This window comes from Tachysurus vachellii, chromosome 24 (genome assembly GCF_030014155.1).
Source record: "Tachysurus vachellii isolate PV-2020 chromosome 24, HZAU_Pvac_v1, whole genome shotgun sequence".
Lineage (NCBI taxonomy): Eukaryota > Metazoa > Chordata > Actinopteri > Siluriformes > Bagridae > Tachysurus > Tachysurus vachellii.
In genome coordinates, this window is record NC_083483.1 from 15,690,387 (window position 1) to 15,703,620 (window position 13,234).

The window sequence follows — 13,234 nt, forward strand, 5'->3', positions numbered from 1 at the left end:
GCCTTCCTGACTTCATCCTTTCTAATCTTATCTACTTCCTGTTCCACAGAGTTCACCCCTTCTACTCTTTTTTCCCTCTGATTTTCCTCATTCATCAGCTCCTCAAAGTATTCCTTCCATCTCCTCTGTACACTCTCCTCACTTGTGAGCACCCTTCCATCTCTATCCTTAATAATTCTAACTTGCTGCACATCCTTCCCATCTCGATCCCTCTGTCTAGCTAACCTGTACAAGTCCTTCTCTCCTTCTCTAGTGTCTAACCTAGTGTACAACTCATCATATGCCTTCTGCTTGGCCTTAGACACCTCCCTCTTCACTCTGCGCTGTAACTCCTTGTATTCCTGTCTATTCTCTTCAGTCCTGTCCATATCCCACTTCTTCTTGGCTAATCTCTTCCTCTGTATACTATCCTGAACTTCCTCATTCCACCACCAAGTCTCCTTATCTTCTTTCCTCCTTCCAGATGACACACCCAGCACCTTTCTCCCTGTCTCCCTGATCACTTCTGCTGTAGTTTCCCAGTCATCCGGCAGCACTACCTGACCACCCAGAGCCTGCCTCAACTTCTGTCTAAATTCCTCACAACATTCCTCCTTTTTCAGCTTCCACCACTTAGTTTTCTTCTCTATCTTTGACCTCTTCCTCTTACAGACCATCAGAGTCATCCTACACACCACCATCCTATGCTGTCTGGCTACACTCTCTCCCACTACCACTTTACAGTCACTAATCTCTTTCAGATTGCCTCTTCTACAAAGGATGTAGTCTACCTGTGTTCTCCTACCTCCACTCTTGTAAGTCACTCTATGTTCCTCCCTCTTCTGAAAATACGTGTTAACCACAGCCATGTCCATCCTCTTAGCAAAGTCTACTACCATCTGTCCTTCAAGGTTCCTTTCCTTAACTCCAAACTTGCCCATCACCTCCTCATCACCTGTGTTCCCCTCACCAACATGTCCATTAAAATCCGCTCCTATCACCACTCTCTCACCCGTGGGAATACTCTCAATCACCTCATCGAATTCACACCAGAATCTCTCTTTCTCCTCTAACTCACAACCTACCTGTGGGGCATAACCACTAACAACATTCAACATCACCCCTTCAATCTCTAACTTCAGACTCATCACCCTGTCTGACACTCTCTTCACCTCCAGAACATTCCTCACAAACTCCTCCTTCAGGACCACACCTACCCCATTTCTCTTACTATCCACACCATAATAAAACATAATAAACCATAATAAAACTTGAATCCTGCTCCTATACTACGAGCCTTGCTACCCTTCCACTTGGTCTCCTGTACACACAGTATATCCACCTTCCTTCTCTCCATCATATCAGCCAGCTCTCTACCTTTCCCTGTCATAGTACCAACATTCAGAGTCCCTATTCTCAGTCCTACACTCTTACCTTTCCTCTTCTCTCTCTGTCTGTGCACTCTCCTCCCTCCTCTACTCCTTCGACCAACAGTAGCCCAATTTCCACCGGCGCCCTGTAGGTCAACGGCGCCGATGGCGGTCGTTGTTAACCCGGGCCTCGACCGATCCGGTATGAAATTCTTACTGACAACTCGCATGGTTAGATTTGGCAATGTTTTATGCCGGATGCCCTTCCTGACGCAACCCTCTCTATTTATCCGGGCTTGGGACCGGCACAGAAGTCACTGGACTGTGACCCCCATGGCTAGATTCGACCCCCATGGCTAGATTGACCCCCATGGCTAGATTTGACCCCCATGGCTAGATTAGCCATCAGGAGTAGCAGAGAAGTATGTCAGAGTGGTGCAGGACATGTATGAGAGGAGCAGGACAGTGGTGAGGTGTGCTGTAGGTCAGACAGAGGAGTTCACAGTGGAGGTGGGACTGCATCAGGGATCGGCTCTGAGCCCCTTCCTGTTTGCTATAGTGATGGACCAGTTGTCAGAGGAGGTCAGACAGGAGTCTCCTTGGACGATGATGTTTGCAGATGACATTGTGATCTGTAGTGAGAGCAGGGAGCAGGTGGAGGAAAACCTGGAGAGGTGGAGGTTTGCGCTGGAGAGAAGAGGAATGAAAGTCAGTCGTAGTAAGACTGAGTACATGTGTGTGAATGAAAGGGAGGGAAGTGGAATAGTAAGGTTACAGGGTGAAGAGGTGAAGAAGGTACAGGAGTTTCAGTACTTGGGGTCAACAGTCCAGAGTAATGGAGAGAGTGGGAAAGAAGTAAAGAAGCGAGTGCAGGCAGGTTGGAGTGGGTGGAGAAAGGTGTCAGGAGTTCTGTGTGATAGGAAAATATCAGCAAGAATCAAGGGGAAAGTGTACAGGACAGTGGTGAGACCGGCCGTGCTGTATGGTTTAGAGACAGTGTCACTGAAGAAGAGACAGGAGTCAGAGCTTGAGGTAGCCGAACTGAAGATGTTGAGGTTCTCTTTGGGTGTGACAAGATTGGACAGGATTAGGAACGAGTACATCAGAGGGACAGCCCATGTTGGACGTTTGGGGGACAAAGTTAGGGAGGCGAGATTAAGATGGTTTGGACATGTTCAGAGGAGGGAGAGTGAGTATATTGGTAGGAGAATGTTGGACATGGAGCTGCCAGGCAGGAGGCAAAGAGGAAGGCCAAAGAGGAGGTATATGGATGTAATTAATGAGGATTTGAAGCTAGTGGGTGCAAGTGTTGAGGATGCAGAAGATGGATTACTTTTCTTATACGCGAAAAGTAAAGTGGAGAGAGATGATTCGCTGTGGCGACCCCTGAAGGGAAAAGCCGAAAGAAGAAGAAGAAGAATTCATTAAAAATATTCATATACATTTACATTTACAGCATTTGGCAGACGCCCTTATCCAGAGCAATGTACATAAGTGCATAAATCTCTAACATTGAATACATTAATGCTGGATCACTAAGTTACAGACTTAAGATACCATATATGGAAGTGACTTTGTGTTGGACACAAATGTTGCAAGGTAATAGTTTTTTATATGTCAGATATGATGGTCACAGAACCAAAAAAGACCATGTAATAGTCACAGAAATCTAAATTACGCTAGCAGTGCTAAGCAAATTCTTGTCGGCAGGTTCCAAAACAAACAAAAGTTGGATTAAACACAGTCCCACAGACATGTTAAGACCAGTTATGAACTGGATTGATGGAACTGAGACAGAGAAACTATCGGAGCCAGAAATCACACAAAATATTTTGTTTTATTTAAAAAAAATAATAATACATAAATAATTTGCAAGGATTTTGACCTGCCTACTTTGTGTTTAAATGTGAATACAAGACATTAAGTAGTGAGTGAACGAATCAGTGATTATTTCCTTACAGATGTTATAATGTGAAATATTAGAGGATGTGTAACTGACCTGTACTCTGGTTAAAGAGGCAGGCAGACTGGTTCTAGTCTCATCATTCTTAATGCCAAACACCACAAATGCAACACCATTCACATCTTTTCCAAACAGGTAACTGTATAATTCACAAAAACGTTAGATCATGCATTGAGTTAGCCCAGTTAGAAATATAAATATTAATAATGACATTATTATTCACAACAAAATGTGAGTAAAAATCTCTTAGAGACAAATAAAAACTACACAAGCACTATTAACAAATGTTGATTTATTTTCTATAACTGTGACAGTGGTACAGCTGCAATTTACAGGTTTATATTTCTGGGCTACAGTAACAGCTCAATCATAGGGACTTTTACGATGTTAAAATCTAAATGTCAATTAGGAATGAAATCTTTCTCCAGTTTCTGTCTCCATAATTATTTTCTGCTAACTGTAACATTAACTCTGCTTCATTAGACCACTCAGTATCTTAATATTTTACTAGGGCAGTAACTAAGTGGTGTATTCATTATTTATTTTAGGCCCTCACTGCGACTTCACTTGCAAAATTATTTTAATTTGTTATCATTTATTGTCTTTGTCATGTTCTACTTACTTGGCAGTTATATCAATGGTAAGATCATTATCATCCACGTAGAAAAAAGGTTTTGATGGATTTAATGTTACCTCGAAGCTCGGTAGCACTGCAAAGTGAAAAGCAACATGTAAACACACATGTAGACAAACCAAAAGTAGGGATGTTTGTAGTCTAATTAGAAATCGTACCATATTCTTTAACTTCAAATTCAGCAATGAAGTTCCTCTGTGGGGTGTTTTTGTACCGTGTTGCTACAGTCCATATTCCAGATCTGTTAAAAAGAGAGTATTTCTGATTAAATATGTTAATATTTTCTCTATGTATAACAATATATAATTAATGCAAACAATAAAATCTGGAATGACTTTCATATTAGAAGCTTTAATTCAGTGGACTAACTTGGCAATTCCAGGGATGTTGTATGAACATGAATTGGTCCCTTCCTTAAGATCTAATGTTTCACTGTCAACTGTGATTCCTTGAGGATTCTTGGGGGAAAAAAGGAAAAGATAATTTGTGATACTCTAATATATTTTAAAAAATACATAATGGATGAATTAGCAGATTAGAAAATCAGAATATACAGTAATTTTAGCTTGTGGTGAAATTGACTGTTTAGTAGGTGAAACCCCAGCTGAGCTGTTTGAACACTTACTATGAATTCCACGTAGATTCCTCCACTCTTGCCAAGAGGCTGCAGATCAGGAGTCAGTGAGAAGATTCTGTAAAGAACTGGGACAAAAATTTGCTAATTTGCTTTTTTCAATCTTTTTTGCTGGAAATGTTAAATGTGTTTAATATTTGTACTGGACGATGATTTGGACTGCATACTTCATCATAACTTTAGCTTTTGGCCACATTACAGTCCAGTTTGTATTTCATCAGTGAGTCCAGACTGTTTTACCTGTTGTTCCAGGTGTGTAGATGCTCTTGTCTGTCTGAATGAACATGTATCCAGACTGAAACGATAGTAAGACCACTTTCTCGAGCACTTTGGAAGGAAACTCAGCCTGCAGATACACATACTGCTTCTCCAGTGGGTCTTCACTAAAGAAATCCTTATTGTCAGGAATCTGAGCCAAAGGAAAATTACACACTTAATTTTAGTGTTCAAATTAAGAAGTTACCTGAAATACCCTTCGTGTGTGACTACAAATGACTACATCTGTCTAAATGAGTCTACACCATCAGGATATATCTATAAGCACAAGCCTCGTCAGACTGGTCGTGGAGGTGGTGTCGCCACTATTTTTAGTGATTACCTTACTGTTACCCAGAGAACACAGTATAGATTTAATTCTTTTGAAGTGCTCGTCCTCAATGTTACACTATCGTACATGCAAACGAAAAAATCCCTGATGTCTCTTGTGCTAGCGACCATGTACAGACCCCCAGGGCCCTACACCGATTTTCTTAGAGAATTCACAGATTTTCTTTCTGACCTATTGGTTAGCTTTGATAAAGCATTAATTGTAAGAGATATTACAATTCATGTCGATGACACAAATGATGCGTTAGGACTCACATTCATGGACTTACTAAACTCACTTGGGCTTAAACAAAACATCACTAGAGCAACACATCGTCTTAATCATACACTAGATTTAATAATATCACACAGAATAGATGTCACTGATATAGATATCATTCCTCAAAGCGATGGCATCACAGACCACTACCTTATAATGTACACACTAGCTGTAGAACAGACTAACTGTGTCTCACCACGTTATCGACGCGGTAGAACTATTATTCCGACCACTAAAGACAGATTCACAAATCTACATTCACTCGTACATTAGACACTGTTGCCCCAATCAGATTATAGAAGGTTAGAGATAAAACACTTGAACCGTGGTATAATAGTCATACTCAAACCCTCAAGAGAGAAACCCGTAACCTAGAGCGAAAGTGGAGAAAAACTAAATTAGAGGTTTTTAGAATTGCGTATAAGAAAAGTATGTCCAACAATAGACAGGCTCTAAAAGCTGCCAGGGCTGAGCACCTGAGCAAACTCATAGAAAATAACCAGAACAATCCCAGGTTTTTATTTAGTACAGTGGCTAGATTAACAAAACACCAGAAATCTGAACACACTATTCCATCACAGTTCAGTAGTGAGGATTTTATGAGATTCTTTACTGGTAAAATCGAATGTATCAGGAATAAAATAGGTGACACTCAATATATGAGAACAACTTGTGACCCAATTAATTGCAATCCATCTGATCACTCTTCATATCAATCTGGAGAATAAAAACTGAGGCAGCAAACTTTGTGAAAATTAATACAGGTATTTGTTACATTCTCAAAAATTAGTACCTATTAACTTAATACAATTATTGATGTTATTTATGGCTGAGTTTTTATTAATTGTTCAAATATTTATTTGATTTAAATGGGTGTAATGCAAAACTCCTGCAAAATCCCTGATACATGAATTTTTCTTTTCCCATTTAAGCAATATATCTAATATTTAAAGATTTTATATATTTTTGAATCCAATGTTATTGTATCATTTATTTTGCAGTGAAGGGAGCCTAGTGGTTTGGGTACCAATAGGAAGGTTGTGAGTTCAATCCCAAGTCCACAAAGCTGACATTGTTGGACCCGGAGCAAGGCCATTAACCCTCAATGAGATCTGCAAGTCCCTCTTAATAAGATCATCTGCCAAATTCTGGAAATGCAAATATGCATTAAATGACCCTACAGGTTCAATTAAATGTGTCACTTGAGTATTTCAAAATGTTGGGCAGCAAAAAACGCCTTCGTTCTGCATGGTGAGTTTGGGGTCATTATCATGTCGGAAAATACATGTTGGATCTTAAAACTGATCCTCCATACCTGAAAACATTACGTTCTGCAAAATGGGCAAGTATTGGTCGTTTTTAAAGTGCCACCAATTTTGTAGATCCTTCCAGTACCTGTCACAGACATGCATCCCCATACCATCATGTTTCACCCCTGATGTCCTATTATCCTACCAGACATCATCCAACACAAGCATGTGGAATTTTTTGTTCTTTGGCAAAGACAAGACATATTTTGCAGTTAACAGAACTAACAAATGATTTCTTTACTGCAATGCCACCGCTATATCCAGCCTCCTGTGGCATTGTCTTGCGGTGTGAGATGAAATTAGAGGCCCCAGACCACTGCATGTCTCATACAGCCCTTTGGAAGCTGTTTTGAAGTTATACATTGAGCTGATTTGCATCCTACTTTCAAAACAATTGCTAGTCTTCCTTGGTAGATTGCAGTGCTTTATGGTCTGCATGGTACTGGTTTCATGCTGCTTTACAATAATTCTCTGCATGGTGTGAGAGTTCAAATCCAATATACTTGCAATATCAGAAGCTGACTTTTATTATGCTATTTTGAGAAGATCCTGTTTGGTTGAAGCAGCCAGTCCCTTTCTCCTGACTATTTTCACAAAAACACATAAACAACATCTAATAATATCGCCAACATAGTAACTGATAGACCTGTAATAATTATAGGCTGGAAATGATGCCTTCAAGCTTCGGCAATAATGATGTCTGCGGAATATGGCATGATAAATTGCGTCATGAAAAATTAAATAGTTGAAATGTGGAGCGCATAAATTGTGTGTGTGTGGGTGTGTGTACCGTTATGTCTACAATTGCCTGGTAGTTTTATCAGCAGTGAGGACGACTGATTGAGATGTCAGTTCTGAAGTTTTCTTTGGGTGGTTCTTCACACTGATCTTCACTGTGATGTTACCTCCTTTATAATCCTGCACTTCCACAAACACTTTCTCAGGGGTCCCCACATGCAGCAGGTTCGGGGCCACCAACATGTTACTGTTATAACAAAGAGGAAAATGTTTATTCAATTATTTATTTATTGTAATAATGTAAAATAATGTTTGCTAACTGTAAAGTATAAGCAGAAATAAAAAAAATCCATGTTCAGGTCCCACAGATAAAAATAAGTAGGTAAAGGTAAAAGACAATCTATGTGCATGTTTCAGATAAATTACTTTAAACATTAATTAAACATCTGACGTGAAAGTGTTCCTCCTTTCATATGCAGATTTTAACTTTAAATATTCAAATTCGAATAAAGAGAGCACTATTGGCCATGTTCTCTGGGTGGGAGGGGCTTTTCGTGAACGGCACAATCTGTTTCTGGAAATAATTGATGCTAGCTACAAGGAATGTGGAGAGTCTTTGCTGTCTTTATTTTGTACAGTTTTACGTTACTCCATGGACAGCTGTAAATCTTGAAAAGCATTATTGAGTTTGTCGTCTTTGGGGGGCGTTATCTGACTGCATACTCAAGCAAGGCGTTTGAAATAAAGGGCAGTATAGTAAAACGAAAGCTCTTCGGTGATCAACCTCCAGTATCAAACTCCACGGCGGGGATCTAGCCAGCTCATAAAGTGACCTTTCTCCTACAATGTCTAAGTCAAGCTGCAAGTCTGGATCACAGAGGCAAGCATCTAATGCATCATGTTCGTCACGGAACTCACGTGGCTCATCGACTGTAATCATGGCCGCTGCTGCGATGGCTAGAGCAGAGGCCGAGGCGGCTAAAGCGGAAAGGCCGAGGCCTTAGAAGCAGCTGCAGGGCAAGAAAGTAGAGAAAATTCGAGTATAATAGAGTTACCTATAGAGGACATGAACACACACAGGCTTACTTAGCGGAACAAGCAGATGGGCCAGATGGGTCGTGGGTAGATGGGTCGTGGACATACAAACGTCTCCGAATCGCAACAAACACAGACTAATGTGCTGCAGCAGGAAGGTCAGTATAGTCCTTATGGCACACCACCCAAGTCTCAGTTTGTCAATACAGAGGGCGCGCGGTTCCCTACCATTCCACAATCTACGGATATAGACTTTACACGCTCAGCCCATCACGACACGTACTTCAGGTTACCTCAGGACATGTATCACTCACGTTCTATGGCATTTCAAGGCAACGAGGAAAGGAGCGGAGACAGGCGAGTGACATTCGACTATTCTCCAATCCAGTCAGTTACACCCTTACAAGTTGGACCGTATCAAGGCAATCCTCATGCAGATAACCAAATGTCTGATGTCGTCAGACAGAGCATGGAGGGCATCCTTCATAAATGTCACTAAACAACTTGACCTCTCACCTAGCGAGGAGATGGACTTGCTAGTAAAATGGCTGGGATGCGAGTCAGCCGAACATGTAAAACGGATCAGAGCTGTGCACATTAATCATCCACTACATGGTCTCAGTTTGATTTGGGACAGACTTTACGAAACGTACGGCTCGCCGGAAATGGTGGAAAGCGCTCTATTTGGGAAACTGGCGAGCCTCCCAAAAATATCAAATAGAGACAATCACAGATTGTGCGAGCTGGGAGATTTGCTCATGGCGATCCAAGCAGCTAAGCAGGATGGCGATTTGATGGGTCTTTCCTATCTAGACACACCACGGGGAGCAAATCCGATAATACAGAAATTACCGTACAGCTTACAAGAAAAATGGCTCACAGCAGGATCTAAGTACAAAAAAGACTACAGAGTCTCTTTTCCACCATTCAAGTTTCTAGTAGACTTTGTGTGCCAGCAAGCTAAAATGCGCAACGATCCAAGCTTCTTTCTCACAGCAGTACAGGAAGAATCGTCCAAATCAAACAGACAATCAAACAATAAGCCTCATCCTCTGTCCAGATGTAGAGGACTCAGGATGAAACCTATGGAAGAGAGAAAGCTTTTGCTTAAACAACAAGGCATATGCTTCAAATGTTGCAGCTCCATAGCACACATGGCGAAGAACTGTGATCAGGCTGTCAAGTGTTCAGAATGCAACAGCATTTCCCACATGGCAGCACTCCATCCAGGTCCAGCACCATGGACCAGAGAACCACAATTCCCTACTTCAGAAGATCACTCTCTTTGAGGAAACCTCAGCTTGCACGGAGGTATGCGGAGACAGTCAACTTCCACACTCATGCTCCAAGGTTTGTCTAGTGAAAGTATTTCCTGAGAGCCACCGTGAGAAAGCAGTCAAAATGTACGCAATATTAGACGATCAAAGTAACAGATCGCTGGCAAGATCAGAATTCTTTGATCTGTTTGGCATTACCGAGTGTAGTGTAGCCTATACTCTCAAAACATGTGCAGGCACAGTCAAAACTGAAGGCAGACAAGCACGAGGCTTTCAAGTAGAATCCTTTGACGGAACCATAGTCTTGCCCCTACCAGTGCTTCTTGAGTGTAACGAAATTCCGGACAATCGTTCTGAAATCCCCACTCCTGAAGTGGTTAGTAACCATAGACACCTAAAACATCTTGCGAGGTACATTCCAGAGCCAGATCATCACATTCCCATTTTTCTCCTGTTAGGCAGAGATATGATCAGAGTCCACAAAGCCCATAAGCAGGTGAACGGCCCACCAAATGCTCCCTTTGCGCAAAAGTTGGACTTAGGATGGGTCATTCTTGGAGACATGTGCCTTGGGAAAGTTCATAAGCCTACCTTCATCCAAAGTTACCACACCAACATTATGGAAAATGGTCAGTCTACATATTTTCACCCGTGTCCTAACAATTACACTATAAAGGATAGGTTCCAAAGCGTATCATTCAACCAAGTCCCTTATCAAGGAGGAAACTCAAAGACTAACAGAATTGGATGTATTTCAGAGGACAAAAGACGATGAGAAAACAGCTCTGTCAATAGAAGATAGACAGTTTCTGCAGATCATGGACAGAGAAGTCTATAAAGATGAGGAAAATTCATGGGTTGCACCACTCCCATTCAGACAGCCGAGGCAGTATATCCCGAACAATCGTCCACAAGCTGTGGAACGTTTCAATTCACTTCTACGATCTTTCAGGAGGAAGCCCGAGATGAAAAAGGACTTTGTAGCCTTTATGGAAAGACTGTTTCAAAATGACCATGCAGAAATAGCTCCTTCAGTTGGTCCCAATGAACAGTGCTGGTATTTACCTTCCTTTGGCGTATACCATCCGAGAAAGCCATCCCAGATCCGAGTGGTCTTTGACTTGAGCGCTCAATGCAAAGGTGCATCACTGAACAAGGTTCTCTTGTCAGGTCCTGACCTCAACAACAGTCTCCTTGGAGTCCTCATGCGTTTTCGCAAAGAGCCTGTTGCCTTCACAGTGGACATACAACAAATGTTCCACTGCTTCAAAGTTCGGTCTGCAGACAGGAACCACCTTAGGTTTCTCTGGTTTCGAGAAAATAACCCAGAGAAAGAGGTCACGGAATATCGTATGAAGCTACACGTATTTGGAAACAGTCCCTCTCCGACAGTGGCCATTTACTGTCTCCGTCGTGCAGCTCAAGAAGGAGAAAAGGAATTCGGTCAAGACGCCCGACAATTTGTAGAGCAAGACATTTATATGGATGATGGATTGAAATCCTTACCCTCCTCAGAGATGGCAATAGACCTTCTAAAAAGGACACAGAACATGTTGGCGGAGTCTAATTTGAAGTTGCATAAATTAGCTTCAAACAGCAAGGAGGTTATGAGAGCTTTCCCATCCAAGGATTACGCAAACTCACTGAAGATTTAGGTGTTGGCTCACTTCCTATGCAACGAAGTCTTGGCTTGCTTTGGAATTTGGACACAGACTGCTTCAACTTCCATGTCCAACAGGATAGTACACCTTATACTAGGCCTGGATTGCTGTCTGTAATCAACAGTTTGTACGATCCACTAGGATTTGTGGCCCCTATCATGATTCAAGGCAAAGTACTACTGCGAGACCTAACTGAGAATGTTGCTGAGTGGGATGCGCCCTTACCCGCAAACAAACGAAAAGTGTGGGAGAAATGGAGAGGGTCATTGCAAGAACTGCAACATGTACAAGTCCCAAGAAGCTATGGGCCCACATCACTGTCAGAAGCTAAGTCCAAGGAGCGCTGTGTGTTTTCTGACGCTTCCGAGCGAGTGATCGCAGCAGTTGCTTACCTGAAAACAGTTGACTCGGATGGTAGCGGTCACATGGGGTTCATCGCAGGCAAATCAAGGTTAGCGCCACAACCAGAGCTCACTATACCTCGTCTGGAACTCTGTGCAGCTGTCTTAGCTGTGAACATGATGGAAACGATCACTGCAGAGATTGCTGTCAAATTTGATGAGATTACCTTCTTTACGGATAGTCGAGTGGTCCTCGGATATATCTATAACGAGAAACGTAGATTTCATGTCTACGTAAGCAACCGTGTACAAAGAATCCGAAACAGCAGCAATCCAGAACAATGGAAGTATGTGAGCTCAGAGCAGAATCCAGCTGATGTTGCAACACGACCAATAGCTCCAACCAAATTGCAGGAGACCATATGGTTCAGCGGACCACCATTCTTACATCATCCAAAAGCAGAGACCTTACCTAAGGAATCCTTTGCGCTTGTCGATCCTGATCGAGATTCAGAAGTTTGTCCAGAGGTTACAGTGTTGTATACCATTGTCTCAAATTGCTTTGAACGCTTTTCAGACTGGAGCCGGCTAGTCAGAGCTGTTGGAAAGCTGATTCATATTGTACGCTCTTATAAGCAATGTCAAAAGGACACTCCTCAGGTATGCAGAGGATGGCACTGTTGCAAACTTCCTTTAAATGCTGACATAATACTCCAGAGCGCAGAAGTTGTCATACGAGCAGCACAACAGAAAACTTATGCTGACGAGTTGCAGCACCTTAAACGGAATGAACCACTTTCTAAAACTAGCACAATTCGAAGTCTGGATCCCTTCATTGATAAAAGTGGATTGTTGAGCGTCGGAGGTCGTCACTAAAGCAGATCTAGGTTCTGAGGAAAAAAGACCCCTCATCATACCCGGCAAGAATCATGTAGCGTTGCTTCTAATACGACACTTTAGTGAGCATCATCAGGGTCGCCACTTCACCGAAGGGGCAATAAGATACGCTGGCTATTGGATAATTGGAGTCAAAAGGCGTGTGAATAATCTCATCCATTCCTGTGTTATATGCCGCAAACTCAGGAGGGGCTGCAAGACTCAGAAGATGGCAGATCTGCCCATCGACAGGCTTAGCACAGAGCCTCCCTTCACACATGTGGGATTAGATGTGTTCGGCCCCTGGTCTGTATCTGCTCGTAGGACAAAAGGCGGCTATGCAGAAAGCAAAAGATGGGCAGTCCTATTCATATGTTTAAGCATCAGAGCGATTCATATAGAAGTGATCGAGTCCCTGGACTCCTCCAGTTTCATTAATGCTTTAAGGAGGTTTCTGGCAATCCGGGGTCCAGTGAAACAGATTCGCTCCGATAGAGGCACCAATTTCATTGGAGCTTGTAAAGATTTGCAGAATTTTACCAATGTCAATG

At 42.2% G+C, this 13,234-nt stretch overlaps 1 pseudogene; it reads right to left on the reverse strand.

Annotated features, from left to right (window-relative positions):
* Window positions 1-13,234, reverse strand: part of LOC132839482 (complement C3-like) — a 49,142-nt pseudogene that overhangs the window by 22,158 nt on the left and 13,750 nt on the right.